The 17,091-nt window shown below is 46.7% G+C and overlaps 1 protein-coding gene across 2 annotated transcripts in view; it reads right to left on the bottom strand.

The window, feature by feature from the left end:
* The window catches only part of FAT3 (FAT atypical cadherin 3), a 636,217-nt gene extending 627,709 nt beyond the window's left edge, over positions 1 to 8,508 (bottom strand). For both annotated transcript variants that reach the window (XM_045577545.1, XM_045577546.1), the window contains exon 1: positions 8,018 to 8,508. The gene's annotated coding sequence lies outside the window, so the exon portion shown is untranslated. The remainder of the gene's footprint in view (positions 1 to 8,017) is intronic.
* Between the last annotated feature and the right edge of the window lie 8,583 nt (positions 8,509 to 17,091).

The raw sequence follows: 17,091 nt of genomic DNA, 5'->3' as shown, positions 1-17,091 counted from the left end.
CCTCACTCTGAAGGAACGAAGTTTCTTCCTAGCACCTGCCAGGAGCATGCCTGCCAAACGTAGTAGGTTCCTTCCACCTCCAACATTCAACAGTGCTGTGCATTTTTCCTGACGTGCACACCTTCGTGGCCACAACTGCACTGTAAGCTCCCTCAGGACATGAAGCATTCTTTTAGGCACAACGCAGCTCCTCTAATCACTTCCAATGAAGAGAGAACTGAGCAAGTATTGATGAATTACTCTGAACTGACTCCCTTAATTCAGAATTTCATATCAAATAGACTGCAGACCAGGAGTCCAATGTGAAAAGAGGAGGCATTCCTGGAGATGTCAGAAATTTTCCAAATCTCATTGACCAGCTCCTGGACCATGCTCCGACTACGATCTGGAGAGGAACTAAGGGAAAGTAGTCTGAAACTGAGGACAGGTCCACATGAGGCAACAGAAGGAATGTAAACCACTACTGAGAACCAAACAATGCGGGAGGGAGGAACCCAGGAAGCCTCCTAGACACCTGCTTCGGGGTCAGTCCAGCACAACCTCAACACAGTACAGAGTCCCAGGCGTTCCATTCCCAGCAGGAGAAGAGCATGTAGAGCAAGCATGTCAAACTCATGGCCCACCCCCTACAGGAATATATTTGTGGCCTAGCCAATATAATAGTATGTAAGAAACGTTTTAATAAAAATTCTGTAACTTAATTTTTACAACATCCTGTTATACATAATTATTAATAACGCACTACGATGTTCGCTAATGACTGATTACTATAATTAGTTTGCATTCATTTCCCTTACCGTCTTTCCAGCAGGCATACCATTTCTCTTCACTAATACCGGCAGCGAATATTTTAGCAGCCGATTGCCAAGTCATTAGTGTTAGACTTACTTGTTTGGTGTGCACAAGAGGAAATATTTAGCTTTCAGAGAACAAGAAAAAATGGGTTTATTTGCATCTCGCTTATTAATTTGTGCAGTTATTCAGATTCTGGTTAATGTTCAAGAAAAAATGTTCATTTGTATTAAAATGTTCTATTATTTTATGTTAACGATTATTTATGTATTTCTGCCCTTGGTATTCAGCACGTCTCTTTTGAAATAAACTTACGTTTCTATGAAGATTGAAGCTTTTGTGTGTTTTATTGTGGCCCACATAAACTTAAACCTTGTTTATCTGGCACCTGTTAGCCTTTGAGTTTGACAAACTTGATGTACACGTTCTTGATTTCCACTCAGATTCCCTGAGGTCTTGGAGCTTTAGACAGCAATGAAGGTCTGATGCACTGATCTTTGCAGCAGTGTTCCTTACACCAATAAAATCAGCAAGGCTTTAAAAAATGCTGATGCCTGAGTCCCACCCCCAGAGATTCTGATACATCAGAACTTGTGCATCAGTTGTTTTAAAAGCATTTGGGTGCCCCTACCCAGTTTGGTTTAGTGGATAGAGCGTGAGCCTGCAGACTCAAGGGTCCCAGGTTCGATTCTGGTCAAGGGCATGTACTTTGGTTGTGGGCATATCCCCAGCAGGGGGCGTGCAGGAGGTAGTTGATCTATGTTTCCTGTGTGTGTGTGTGTGTGTGTGTGTGTGTGTATTTTCTTATATTTTTAAAGCATTTAGGTGATTCTAAAGTGCAGTCAAGGAGGAGAACTCCTGCTTTAGGACCACGTTTGAGAGCTTTACGTAGTGTGAGAAGCCCCATGGAGCTAACTGTTGAAGAATAATAGGTAGTGTCAACAGACAACCTATTACATTCTATGAAAACAGCAAAAACAGATGACTCCCTAAAATGCAGCTTATGTGAACTGATACTTTTTCCTTACTACCAACCGTTATCTATAAAACCCAGAATTAGTGATGTAACCACCAGGATGCCACAGTGTGTGTACTATGCTTGGGAGGAAGTGGGGTCACGCAGACACACACACATTTAAAATACCGAAATGCCCTCTTTGAAGTTGGAGGAACCCCCCCCCCAAGGGATCATGGAGAAAAGGGCCTGAATAAATTCTGGTGTCTTCCCAAAATATGGACTAACATTCCAACAACCCATGCGGCCTGTTCCATGAGTACGTTCTTCCAAAAAGAAGCCCTGTCCTACAGAAATGAAAAAATTAGTTTTATGGTGTTTGCCCACATTAGGGTTTCACTAAGAATTATGACAATGGATTCTATTTACTTTATACTCCTCCTAAAAGTTTAGATTCAGCTCATAGTATCTCTCCCCCTGCCTCTAGGACCCTGTTCAGTGAAACCCTTTTGTCACTTAACAAATATGGCCATGTGCTGATTTCTAGTTCGCACACACTGACATCTCCCATCTTCCCCACAAACAGAAACAAAGAACAGATTTTACTTTTACAAAGGATTTATGCGAATCCTGCCCAATGGTTTACTGCAAGGTTCAGTAAACATTACTAAAATAAATTTAAAAGAAATGAATCTTGTAAAAAGATAAAAAGAAACAGAGAAGCCAAAACTGGTTTGGCTCAGTAGATAGAGCATTGGCCTGTGGACTGAAAGGTCCCAGGTTCGATTCAGGTCAAGGGCATGTACCTTGGTTGCGAGCACATCCCCAATAGGGGGTGTGCAAGAGGCAGCTAATTGATGATTCTCTCTCATCTGTTTCTAACTCTCTATCCCTCTCTCTTCCTCTCTGTAAAAAATCAATAAAATATATATATATTTTTTTAAAAAAGAAAAGAAACAAAGAAATCTAAGGAAATATAAAAGTAAAGCTTTTTTTTTAAGAAAAAAAAAGTGCCTTTAAACTCTGTGTGACCTTACAGAATAAAAACAAAGGGATAAATGTAAGTCATACAAGGGCAAGAGTTATTATAATTACATAAATTTCCTTTATTAAATAGAGGTTATCATCCACAGTCCTGGAGATCAGAAAAGTGAAATACTAAAATCTGCTCAAGGAGTCCTGCACAGCATTCTGTCCAGGCCAGGGAATGGTCTCATAAAGCAATGTCTAAGGAAGATGAGTCACATGACCCTCCCCATAACCCCACCTGGGCCTCCACACTCTTACATACCTAACCAGTAAAGGAAGAAACATATCTGATGATATGAAGAGCTTGATCATTACGTTTTACAAACTGGTCTCTATTTTTCTCTGAACATCATCATGCCAGTAAATTCATTCCCCAATTGTCATCTCTTCTGCTTTAAACAAAATACCTCAATCCTAGGACAGGCTAAAACTAAGACTAACCTGGGAGTGCCATGCCACTTCAGACTTCTAGAATGGGTCATGTGTCAGCGTTACACATAACTGATAACCTGTGCTGGTAGACCAGACAAGTGCCAAATAGGTTCTCAACAAATTCAATCGGTGGCATTAGCTGAATGGTTATCTTATTTTATTTTTTCTTTAAGGGAAGGCAAGCTTTCTTAGAATCACTTTTAGAAAGGAACTTGTAAACAAAAAAGGAATAAAGCTTATTTAAAAAAAAAAAAAAAAAAGATACTCTTCAATTGACAGAAAAATCCTAAGTCTGAGAAAAACTGTAGAAACAAATAAACCAAAACACAGAAAAGATATTTATCCTCAGGGTCTTCCCAGAGGAAGTCACCTAAACAGCCAGTATTTATTTTGTGGCTATCGGGCCTTAGGCACTATGGTTGTTCTCAAAAGGACAGACTATAAAACATAGACCCAACCCTCCCTAGTGGGTAGAGAAATGTTCATGATGACAGAGTCAACAATCAGAGTCTGAAAAGTATTTCAGAAAATTTTATCAATAAAATAAGCAAAGCAATATACAGAGGAGTTGTGTTTCTTCCTTCAGTTTTTTAAGAATATGGATATCTGTGAAGTCAGGGCTGCCTTGTTTGCAGAAGAAATGGGTCAGGAGATGCTTCCTTTCCTCTGGGTCTGTTAGAGACCCCCCCCCCCTCTTAAATTTTCCTTTCTCCTTGGTGTGTGTCCCCATCAGCAAAGACAACTGTTCACCAGCAGCCCTTCCTCAGCAATCAATGGACAGGAACTTGCCCACCTGAGCCCATCAGATGATCCCCACTCAATGTTCCTGCAGAAGGGAAAACCTAGGAATGGCCCATAAGGGGGGGTGGAGGGAGGAGATAAAAAAAATGAACAAACATCCCCAATATTATCCTTTGCCTCTTTCCCCAAAGGAATAATCCAACCCACCAGCCACTGGACAGTAGGGTAGGTAGCATGGAATGCGGCACACCAACTGCACAAACAGTAAGGTAAAGCCCCTTCCTCCTAGTTGCAGTAGGAACGATTAAAACAGCACACTACAGCACCGAAACTGGTTTGGCTCAGTGGATAGAGCGTAGGCCTGTGGACTGAAAGGTCCTGGGTTCGATTCAGGTCAAGGGCATGTACCTTGATTGCAGGCATATCCCCAGTAAGGGGTGTGCAAGAGGCAGCTGATCCATGATTCTCTCTCATTGATGTTTCTAATTCTCTATCCCTCTGTAAAAAATCAATAAAATATATATATTAAAAAAAAAAAGACAAAAAGCACCTGCATTTAAAAAAACAAACAAAAAAAAAAACAAAAACAAAAACAGCACACTACAGCCATAGGGAGCACTCCTCAGACCAGCTGGTAATAACAAAACATCCTCCTCTCTGGTAATTGCCTACTCCTTTCTGTTTGACATAATTCATCAGCCAGATTAGAGCAGGTCACTCTGCAGCGAGTGAAGAAAGCAAGGATAACATAACCTGACACATCAAAATGTTCTTATGTGGAAGAGCTGCTGTCTGCGGAACGCTGTGAGCTGGCAAAATAGCCGTATCGCCTACAGGTCAGCGGGCACACACTGTTTACTGCTACTCATTTCACTTTTGAGTAGCTCAGCACAACTGTAATTGCTAGTTAAGAGACACACTGGGTCCTGACTATTTTTTTAAACATCCCCCAAAATGACTGTGCCAGGAACCAAAATAAATAAAAATTTGGGAGGGGGGGGAAAAAAAAAGCTGAAGGGTGGAGTGGGGTGGGAGTTTGATAGCCAGGCTACTGGGCAACAAACACTGGCTGTGAAAATCCCGCAGCTACAAGAGATGGAGCCAGCCCGGCAGCTGACCGGTGTCTGATCTCCGAGCCAGCTGCCTTTCATGTGGGCTTCTCTGTGCGGTTCAGATATGAAGACATTATAACTGGACAGTTCTGGGAACTTTTTCACCCCAGCACGCAGGGCATAGAAACCGGCCTCAGCACCCTTTCTTGTCCAAGTTCCAAAAGGGCAGCAACTGGGATGCACTGTTAAATGTTGGCATTGGTTTTCTTTCCAAGAGACAACTTTTCTCCTAGTAAAATGTTAAAAACCCTTCCCCCACTCCAATCCTACTAGAGGAGAAAAAAAAAAGCACATCAAAGCGCTAAAATTATTATGCATTTTTTTTTGTCTTTGTCTCTTGACGCCCTGGTTTTCTTGACTGTTCTTTAGTCTCTCACTGCTCCAGGGCCCCAATTTAGGAATAAAAAACTAAAAAAAAAAAAAAAAAAAAAAAAAAAAAAAAAAAAGCAGGAGCAGTTGGCTTTGTGCATTTTCCAGGATTCTGCAGAATTCCCATTTCCCCATGGCTTTTCCCTCTTCCTCTCTATCCCCTTCCTTCGTTTCCTTGTCAGATTCAAATCAAGTCACAGTCCAAAACATCGTTCAGGCATTTGATACACGCTAAGAGAACTTCAGTGCCTCGTAGTGGAAGCGAAGTACAGGATAGATCATGAAACGTGGGGGCACCTCAGTCCTCAATTCCTAGATGGCAGGCTCCTCCTTTTCACCACCTTGGACGTGCCTTCTGAATAGGAAGGCAACGTGGTCTGCAGTCTTTGGGGTTGGCTCCCAGTCCCTCTGCATCTATTTTAGCTGGACCCCAGATACAATCAGACCATCTAATCCTAGCGACAAAGCCAGGAGCACAAATCCACCCTGCTCCTCCCCCGCCCCCTTCCTCCCAGGGCCTCCAACCAAGCAGTGGGGCCAGAAAATTAATACATCCATCCAGGAGGCTCAAAGCGGTGGAATACAAGTGGCTGGGGGGAGGGGGAGGGGTGGATTTCCTTGTATTTTGTTTGTGTATTTTTTTTAAGCGTGAACCCAAGCTGGACAAGCCCCCTAGACGCATTGCACAGCCCTAAGCACCGGCCAGACAACCCTCCCCCCCCCCCTCCCCTCCCATCTGGCTGCAGCCCGCGCGAGGGGGGGAGGTTTGCGCGGGTCTGTCTGACACTTGTAAATGGAAGTGGGTTCCAACTTGGAAAACAAACGCGCTGGAGTCTGGGGCGGACAGAAAAGGGGGGTGGGGGAGGGAGAAGAGAGGAGGAGGAGGAAAGACCCTTCCCCCCCCCACAGTAGCGTGGCCGCCTGGGCTGCAGCAGGTTCGCCCAAACTAGGAGCGGAGACTCAGAGGGCGAAAGGGAGCTCCAGCCAAGCGCCGGGGAGTCAGCCAGAAGCCTCCAGCTCCGCCACCGACCGCCCACGCTCCTGGATGCAGGCGCCTCTCTTCTCCTCTCCCCTCCATCCCCCTCATGCCCCATGGCTACCTCTGCATCCTCCCTCCAGCCTCCCATTCTTCCAGGGACCGCTTCCACTGCCCGGTGTGCCCATACGATGACCAGGAGTTAGCTGCAGCTGCAGGAGGCTGACACCACCGCCACCCCACACACACGCACAACCCCCGGGAGCGCCACCCTTTCCTAGGAGGCTACCCCAGAGGCCCCCTTAGCTCACAGCCAGACTCCCGCCACATCCCCGCTCCAAGCCCACGCCAGCCCGAGAAAGCCGGGAAGAGGAAAGTGGACAGTCAAGTTGTTTTCCGCAAAGCCCGATGCTGATCCATGGCTAGCCATCTCTGAAAGTACACGCGGCGGCAAAAGTCAGCGGAACCGGGGAGGAAGGAATACAGCCCACAGCGCTGCTGCTAAAAATACCCGAGCTCGCCGCCTCGCGCCGGCCGGCCGGGGACCAGATGCACTTTAGCTCAGCGCCCCCCACTGGCGGGAGCCCGCGCGCACCGCCCGCAGCGCACCCCGCCGGGTCCCGGCCGCGACGGCCGCCTCCTCCCCGGGCCCCGCAGACCCCCACCTCGGCCCCGCACTAACCCTGGTCCGGGCGAAGGCGTCCACCCAGAAGCTCCTGTGCAGGGGGTTCCGAGTGCGGAGCTGGCACGCCCTCTCGTCCCCAGCCCCCCGACCCAAAGATGGCTGCAGTGCATGCACCCCTAGGACAGGCAGGCCCGCTCAGCTTCCTTCCTTGTCAAAGAGAAGCAACCTTCCCCCTCGCCCGCCAAAAATCATGCACTCTTCCGGGGCACTCGGTTTCCCAGTCCCTGCCCAGAGAGCAGGAAAGGTCCCTCTTCCAGCCAGTGCTTTAAAAAATAAAATAATTAAAAATAATAATAATAAAAGGCTGTCGCTCCAGTTCGAGATCCCCTGCACATCGGTCCATCTCACCCGGCTCCCGAACCCGCAAGCCGGAATGGAGCGTGGCGCCAGCCGACCCACAGCCCGGGAACTCCTTCCCCTCCCTGGTGGTTAAAGGCATCTGGGCTCCCTGCTCCGTCCGACGCTGGCCAAGCTACCACCCAAACTCGTGCCCTTCCAGTGCATCCATCCACATCAGAACAGCCCTCCTGCACCTGACCGGCACGGGCTACCGGCAGGCCCGCCGCCTGGACCCGCTCATCCACCTGCCCCGGCGGCCCGGACCTGGAGGGGGCGGGGAGCAGTGCACCGACCCGCAAGCCCCTCTGGCTTCCTCCCTAAGCAAGTCCTCCGTCCCAAACTTGGCCAACTCTCCGTGCCAACCTCCCTCCCGGCTACCCCCGCAGGACAGAACCTCTTTCTCCCCTTCTCGGAGCCACGCCGAGACGCGAACTTTGCAAGGTGAAAAGTTTCCCCCACGCGTTCCGCCGGCTCTCGCCTCCCCGAGCCCACCTCGCAGCCCTTTGGCGCCCGTGGTTGGTTCGGTAGCGCGCTCCAGCCGGTGCAAAGGGCAGCCCCCCCAAAATCACATTATAAACCCCACGCACCCTTGCCTCCGCCGGCGATCCACGGCTCCTGCAGGCGCTTCCCCCGTGGTCTTCCTCTCTCTCCCGGCGGCGCTCCAGCCCGGGGCGAGCTGGCCACTCCGCCGCCGCTCCGCTGCCGCCGCCGAGCTCCCCGCGCGCTCGCCGGCACCGGAGCCCCAAGCGGAGGCTCTGGGTGCTCCGCGCTCTGGATACCGGCTGCCGGCACGCAGACGGAGGAGGGTAGCCGGGAGGAGGAGAACAGCAGCGGACGGAGGGGGAAGGGGGCGCGGGATTCCAATGTGCAGCCCCGATCACAGCGCAGCCTGCCGGGAGGAGCGCCTACTCTCGGGCTGGCTCCGAGCTGCCGCCGCCGCTACTGCTCGCCGCCTCGCTGCTCCCAGCTCCCCATCACAGCCGCCGCCGACGCGCAGCGAGCCCCCCTCTCTCTCTCTCTCCTCTCCCCCTCTCGCTGTCTCCTCCTCCCAAACCGCGAGAGAAAGGGGCGAGGGGGAGAGAAGCTCCTGCGTCCCGGCTGGCTGGCGATGTCTGAGCGAGCGCGGCGCACGGGAGAGGGGGCGGGCGGGCGGGGAGAGGTGGGTGGTTGTGGGGGAGGCACGCAGAGCTGGAGGGCGCTCCCGGCGCCGGGCCTGCGGCGCTGGACTAATTTTAGAGCTCCGGTCTCCCTCCACCCTTCTCTCAGGGCTCGGGGATCACACCAACGTGCTTCCCTGCGGCGCGCAAAGTGAAGTGCCGGCCTCAGAGAGCGCACGCACAGGCTGCTGGCAGTGCGGGCAGTCCCCGCAGTCCCCGCTGCCCCGCAGCCCCGCGCAGAGGTCCAGCACGTGTCACTCTCCCGGGATGGCGGCGAAGAAACTGAGGCACATCAAGGTGAAAATGGCTTCTCTTGAGATCCCAAGGTTAGTGTGTAGTGTGGAGATAAAAAACCTCCAAATGTGTGCCTTGGTTCCAAATGTGCTACACAGGCAGGGCTCCTGCTACTTTGTCCACTGGACAACCATAGGAGAAGGGAGGAGTATGAACTAAAGGGTAAGGTGGCCGGTTCTCTTCCCTCCTTTCCTGCCCACCAATAGTTTCAAACATTTTTGTGGAACTGGGGGCACTCTGAAGAGAATGGGTGAGTGATTTGGGACCTGATGATTTGCAACTCAACCTGCGAGTAGGACTACTGTTCCAGTACCTTCTGCATCCACCACTACCAACACACACACACACACACACACACACACACACACACACACCCTACCTGCAACAGAGGCTATATTTGTCTCCTCAATTCTTTACCTCCCCACCCCAGTCCCTCTCTGTGTACCCTCACTCTTCCACTTTTTTTTTTTTTACTTCCCCTCAAAGCAGAGAGGCAGTCTTACACCCCCACCCCCACACCAGTTTCCATCCCCACTCCCAGCGCCCGCCACACAGAGCAATGCGCAGATCTCCCAGGTAAGCCAACCTAAAATGTGCCCATTGTCTGGGATACTGTCTCCTAAACTGTTTCTCCCCCAGCTCAACCTTTGTTACAGGGGGAGAGGCGCATAAGGGCCTGCAGATCTATTCTCCAGAAGAAATTTTTACTTTTTTTTGAACCATGAAATTCTCTTTGGGGAGCTAGGTAGGGGTTGCTATTAGGGGACTTGAATCTCAGCCACTAGAAGGAGCCATTTGAAGATCCAATTCAGTTTACCATTCTGTTTTTCCAGCTCCCAGTCTGGGGTCTATATATATATATATATATATATATATATATATATATATATATAATTTTTTACAGAGAGGAAGGGAGAGGGATAGAGAGTTAAAAACATCGATGAGAAACATCGCTCAGCTGCCTCCTGCACACTCCCCACTGGGGATATGCTTGCAACCAAGGTACATGGCCTTGACCAGAATTGAACCTGGGACCTTTCAGTTTGAAAACTGAAGACTCATGCTGTATCCACTGAGCTAAACCAGTTAGGGCCAGGGCCGCCTCCTTGTCACGGCTACCCAATGGCCCCCTACTCTTCACAGGTGGAAAGTTTCCCTTGAAAGCCTCTAGCATCTTTGCAGCCTTGACTGTTCCATAAGCCATGACGTGCTCTGGTCACTGTGAGAGTTTAATGTGAATACTAAAGGACAGTGACAGCTCCACATACAGCAGCTAATCCGGAGATAATCAGCATGTTATGTAGGGCTGCATTGCCCCATGGGCCAGAGCATGGGTCTGGAATGAGGGAAGCCACTAACAGCGCTAGGAAGACTGACTTGCCCTCCAAACTGTTCTAATGTGAATAGTTTTATTTTCATCTTTGTATCAGCAGCTTTCTAGGGCATTGAAAAGTTTATTACCATATAAATATGTCCCTAGCATGGCATTTTTTCTTGTGACCAATGGAACACAGCTAACCGCATCAAAGATTTTAATGAACCAATATATTTCCCACCTGTGTGTTTCTGTGGAAGTACTGAAATAAGTTGGTTCCAGAAACCAACTACATGTGGTGGTGGTATGGCCAATGGGATGCTCTGGGAGGGAGTGCTGGCAAGGAAATCAGGCATCTTCCACCTTTTGCCTGGGAAGACTGCCAGAGCGTGTAGGTGTGGCCGTTGCTGCTGCTACTGTTGGTGATGCTCTGATTCCTACTCTTAGAAGGTTCTGTTATGCCTCAAAGGTACATACTGATAAGTACAAAAAAAATCTCTCTAAATCTCAGCCCCCTATGTCCCTAGGCAGTAAGTAGAGAATAAATAGTCTTTACTCAAAGGGCAGGCACAAGCCATGATAGCCCGTGGGTAAAAGACTTTCTGCAAGAATGATATTGTGGCTTATCTAACAGAGCACCCTTCAGGCCCTTTAAGGTGTGCATAGCCCTTAATCCTCATTTAATACTGATTGTATCAGAAGACTACTTCATTATATTTAAAAGCGCCTATTGTGTGCTAGTAAGCAGATGACACACTAAGCTTTACGATATCAGAGAGTCTGTTTCTCAGGTGGGGTGGCAAAAAAGTAGGTTTACAGTTTGCAGAGAAAATAATAGAATGATTAATAAATAACAATACAAAGAACAAACACTTTCCCATACTCACAACTGTAGACCTCCTTATGCCACACTCCACATTCACTTTTCTATCCACAGTTCCCTTCATATTGCTTGGCACACGTAATGACTATTAGTCACTGCTCAATACATGTTCAGAGAATATTCAGATGATGAAAGCTTGAAGTGGAAGTTCTTTTAGGAAAGGAGGCCCAAAAAATGAAAGACTGTGAACCTGTAAGAATATAATGTGACTTGCTGTGTTACATGCACCGATTTCCTTGCCAGCACGCTTTCCCTCAGTACCCCATGCACCACTTGAACTCCTCTGAGCCTCACCTGTGTCTTTCAGCCTCTGCTGGGATAACCAGTTCTCAGTGGCTCCGGCCAGCTTCACACAGGTGCAGTCTGACAGTGCCTTGCTTTAGGCCTCTCTTAACACCTCTCCTCCTACCCACAGACGTCTCTGTTAAAGTTTCAGGGTAGACTGAAATCCAGAAAGAAGCAGGAGAGATTAAACGCACTGTGGTCAATCTTTGATCAATGGGAGATGAGAGGCCACTAATAAATGCTCCCCTTTCAGGCCTCCAACAAAGGATGCTGAAAAGTGTTACATACAGCTCCTCAGGTGGTCTTACTGAGTGAAGCAGCCAGCAGCCAGAAGCAGGGGCCAGCTTGAGAGCACATTCAGGTACTGCCTCTCCTTCTACTGCTGGACCCCCTCCCCCTGTCCCTCACAGGCTCCCTAAAATTATACTCCCCAAAAATGTACTTTCCATGAGTCCTTACTGCAGGCTCTGTTTTCTGACAATTTCAGAAAATATCCACCTTTATCCTAAATGTTCACATCAAGAATAGTCAAATGATTTTTCAAAGTGCTCTATAGCATATACATATGTAAACACACACACACACACACACACACACACACACACACACATTACACATTACAGATCTGTTCTTATCAATCCCGTTCAGTTTATTTGTGTTTTATAAATCAGGAAGGACTGTGTGTAGAGTGACATTTGAGTCAGTGCCTATCTTATTGTTAAGCTGTCCATAAAGTACTCAATAATGGAAGAATTTCTTACCACAATGAGCTATTGAGGAGAGTGGTAGAATTTCCTTCCCTGGAAGTACTGAATCAATGGATAGATGTTTATCAACTTGGGATGGGAGTGGATCTGTCAAGAAACTATGGTAATAGGATTTTTCTTGGAAACAGATAAAATCAGGCTGTATTATGTCAGACTCAGTAGAGGTTGGCCGTTAAGTGAGCAGGCCCCGGAAGCAGGCAAACTGACTGAGTTAGAATCCTCACTTTCCACTTTCAAGCTGTGAGATCTTGGATACGTTTCCTAATTTCCCTAGGTCTTAAGTTACTTCATATGTAAGGTAGGACCTATAATAGTGTCTATCTGATAAGATTATTTTAAGAGTAAATGAAGTAATTCATAAAAACATGTACTCAACATATGATAAGCACCCAACAAATTTTAGCTATTATCCTTTTGGAAATAAATTATGAAGTAATTATTTAATTTCACCTGAGCTTAAAGTCAATGCCAGAAGCCAGAACAAAGTTCAGACTCTACTACTGTAGCAGGCAGTTAGGTAGGCATGAGCAGGGCAGGAAGGATGGGCCAGAAACTGAGGGTCACCAGGGTCAGGGCCTGGGTGCCTAGCAATGGGCAAAACTACAAGCCCTCACTCCACTGCTCCCTTAAGCATTAACCTCTGGAGATGACATATCGGTCTCAGCTGTATTTTAGCTGCAAACCCAGAAAAGCAGCAAAACTAGGCAGAGTGGAGGGCCAGCTGTATCCACTAATGACCCCCGCCCCTGGTGCCAACCAATCAGTAGAGACCAGGAGGGGCACACCTGGAAAGCTGGTGAATGTTCTATTGAGGTCCTCCCCCGAGACTGCAGATAAAAGCCCCCAGAATGGAAGACCCTGTGGGGCTCTCTATGGAAAATGACCCCTGCCTTTCCCCACCCAGGGGTTAATGCTTCTTTTCCCAAGAGGTCTCTCTCTCTCTCCCTCCCTCCCTCCCTCCCTCCCTCCTTCTCTTCTCTCTCTCCTCTCTCTCCTCTCTCTCCTCTCTCTCTTCTTTCTGCTCTCTTTCCTCTCTCTCCTCTCTCTTCTCTCTCTTCTCTCTCTCCTCTCTCTCTCTCCCTCTCCCTCCCTCCCCTGAAGTACTCAGGCACCAGACACCAACTCCCTCTTTAGTTACTTAAAGCCATTTATCTCTCTCTCCTAGTCCTAAGCCCTATCTCTGTAATGTTCTAAATAAACTTGCCCTTGTAATTTGAGTTTCTGGGCTCTGAATTCTTCTCTTAGCCAGAGCACAAGTACCCAGGTTGCTGAACTGAGGGCCACCTAACTCATTGCTAAAAACTGCCTGGTGCTGTTTTTCTGCCTCTAACATTACTTATCATCTTCCGTGCTAAAATTCTGATTCCAACTCCTAGTCTGGAATGACATCTTGTTATCCACACAGCTCTTACAGGCCAACTTTTACTCAAATACAGCAAAGTGATGTTCCAGATATTCATAAAATTTATATGTAATATAAAAAGGCTCAGTTTGGGATGGGAGCATTTATTTATATCCTTTTGTTCTCCATTAATAAATAAAGCTCCTTGGTTTTTTAATTCACCTTTTGTAAAACTACATCATATATTTCATATATAACTAATTTTAACACAGACATTTTATAGAAAAATATTTCATTTAACTCTAAGCATTATACAGTGTCTCAGAACATAGAAGAGATCCTGTATTTCCTTTATCCCAGTGGTTCTTTATCTTTTTTGATTCAAAGACCTCTTTGACTAAACTTACGGAACCTCTTTTTAAAAATACACACATATACACCCATATTTTTAAAAATATATTTTATTGATTTTTTACAGAGAGGAAGAGAGAGGGATAGAGAGTTAGAAACATCTATGAGAGAGAATCATTGATCAGCTGCCTCTTGCACACCCCCTACTGGGATGTGCCTGCAACCAAGGTACATGCCCTTGACCAGAATCTAACCCAGGACCTTTCAGTCCACAGGCTGACGCTCTATCCACTGAGCCAAACCGGTTTTGGCTACCCGCATATTTTTTGCATTCTACTTCAGTATTTTCATTGCCTCTAAATTCCCTCCAAAGAACACAGATTAGGGAAAATGTTATATATGAAAAAATACAGTCCAGAACTCTAGTTCCATTTCTTCTGGATTTTAGTTACTGTGCTAGCATTTGCTTTTCTGAATTTATTGTAGGAAGGAATATGTAGTACCTCAGGGGCTGGAGGTACAAACCATACCTGAAATGAACTTGGATCATTCCAAACTCTTGAGAACTTACTCCTAAAACAAAGGTGTAGCCCGGCCTGCATGGCTCAGTGATTGAGCTTTGACCCATGAACCAGGAAGTCGCAGTTCAATTCCAGTCAAGGCACATGCCCAACTCCTGGGTTTGATCTCTAATGTGGGGTGTGCAGGAAGTAGCTGATCCGTGATTCTCTCTCATCATTGATGTTTCTATCTCTCTCTTCCTTTTTCTTCCTCTCTGAAGTCAATAAATGAAAAAATTTTAAACTAATGTGTAGCCAAGTCCACCTGTGTTGGGACCTGCTATAAATGAGTCAGTCTCTGCATTAGCTTCTACTCAGACTACAAAGCTTAATAAGAGATAAGTAATTAAAAAGTGCTAATTTGGGCTATACAAGCTCCAAATTAATACTCAACAGTAACCTAATTAAGACAAAAGTGACTGCAGGATTTTTTTTAGAAATTAGACCAAAAATATCTTATTATAGAGGAATGTTTTATCACTGATGTTTCTCAAAATTGGAGGCATTCAGACTGACATTTTTATTATCTGAAGTTTTACAGATGTCTCCTTTCCCCCCAACTGACCCCCCCCCCAATCATTCCCACCCCAGGCAAGCCCTCACATCCCAGTGTCTGTGTCCATTGGTTATGCTGATATGCATGCATGCAAGTCCTTTGGTTGCTCTCTAACCCTCCTCCCCCACTTCCCCTTTTTAAATTCTCTACAGATAATGCTTCCACACAACCCATTACCTGCAGGTTGTGCAGGCCCCTCCTACTGCCCCTCCTACTGGTTGCCCACTACTGGTTAGACTTGCACAGGACCTTCCTTGCCACTTAGCTATCCTGAGGCTGATCAAGCCAATCCCCTTATTTAGAAACAACAGACAAAACTTGGACAGATCTGATGACTACTTGGGCTTTACCAAGTAAATTGTCTTGCTGACTTTCTTATCCTTAAAAAAAAAAAAAAATGTATCTTGGCTATGACTTCCCCCCTTTGATTTTACACAGACTAATAATAAATGTAATTTCATTCTTAACACATCTACAATTTTATATTCTTTAAACCATTCCTCTTTTTTTTTTTTTTTTACTCTCTTATTCATCCATTCATTCAAAAAGCGCTTTTGAGCAGCTATATACTTCATTCTCTGCTAAGTGCCGGGGATATAATGGTTAGCAAAAACTTCTAAGATATCTGCTTTTTTGTCCAGAGGAGAAGTCATTGTTATCAAACTGTTTCTGGCGACAGCCAAAACAGCACTAGGCGTTAGACCAGTAGAGTAAGGCTGGATCTCGGTGCAGCAACCTTGGTTCTTGAGTTCTGGTTAGGAAAGAATTCAGAGCCAAGACTCAAACTATAAGAGAAAGTTTATTTAGAAAGTCACAAAGGTAGAAGTAGTAAGTGGTAGAAGAAATGGGCTCAGGAAGCAAGTTACATACGCAAAGGAAGGAGAGAGAAAGGTAAAGGTAATGGGGTCAGGGCCGTAGAAGAGAGGGTGGGGAAAGACTAGGGCATTTTGCTGGGAGAGATCACAGTCAAGTCCTCCAACCTCCAGGCTTTTAAGGGCAGGGATTTTAGGGAAAGTCCCAGGGGAAGATCTCAATAGAATATTCATCAGCTTTCCAGATATGTCACCTCAGGATCCTGGTCTCCACTGATAGGTCAGCAACAGGGCAGTGGTCATTAGGCAGTGCAGCAGGTCCTGATGTCAGCCATGGCATCACTTGTCTTGTTTTGCTGCTCCTCTGGGCCTGGAGCTGAAACATAACTGAGGCCTAGATGTTCTCCTTGGGGGCTAATGCTTAAGGGTGTGGACTTGCAAGGGCCTGCATAGGAGTAGCATGAGGCCACTCTTTGGCCCCTTGTTCCTCCTCCAGGGGGTCTACTGCCTGATTATTGACATCCAGGGTAGGAAAGGTCAGGGGAGGATCTGAACCAAATGACCAGAGATAGAAAAACTCAGGGGGTTTAAACCATATGACCAGCCATATACAAAAGGAGGACAGATTACCCTGGGAGCCAGGTCCCCGTTTGTCTAGTTTTTCCCAGTTGGTAGGCACCCTGGTGACCCTCTGTACCTGGCCTACTGTCCTTGGTCTGCTCATGTCTGTCTAACTGCCTACCCCAAATGATCATATAAATAAACGTACCAGCCAAAACCGGTTTGGCTCAGTGGATAGAGCGTCGGCCTGCGGATTGAAGGGTCCAAGGTTCAATTCTGGTCAAGGGCATGTACCTTGGTTGCAGGCACATCCCCAGTAGGGGGTGTGCAGGAGGCAGCTGATTGATGTTTCTCTATCAGTGTTTCTAACTCTCTATCCCTCTCCCTCCCTCTCTGTAAAAAATCAATAAAATATATTTAAAAAGAAAGAAACATAACAGTGGAAAGGGCTACACATGAATGCCTCGGTTGTTTGTTTAATGAACATCACCACTCCAGAGAAGAGAAATTTTCAATGATCTCCCTACTTTATTAATAAAGTTCAACACTCACCAGGGCTGAAAAGCAAATAGGACAGTTAGTACTACACCTGGCATATGTTTTGACACAATGTTATAAATGACAGATGTCATCAAATACTAGGGTATTAATAGTGTCAGGATCCCACTTCAGCATTTTCACCAAAAGTTTTTAGCTGCCCCATTGACCTCTAGTTAAACCGTCTTTTCCTCAAGTATTTTGAGATGAAATTTTAGTTTTTCATTCAAAATTGCTGCTT

This window comes from Pipistrellus kuhlii, unplaced genomic scaffold (assembly GCF_014108245.1).
Source record: "Pipistrellus kuhlii isolate mPipKuh1 unplaced genomic scaffold, mPipKuh1.p scaffold_m20_p_9, whole genome shotgun sequence".
NCBI lineage: Eukaryota > Metazoa > Chordata > Mammalia > Chiroptera > Vespertilionidae > Pipistrellus > Pipistrellus kuhlii.
This window is presented reverse-complemented; position numbering and strand designations above follow the sequence as displayed.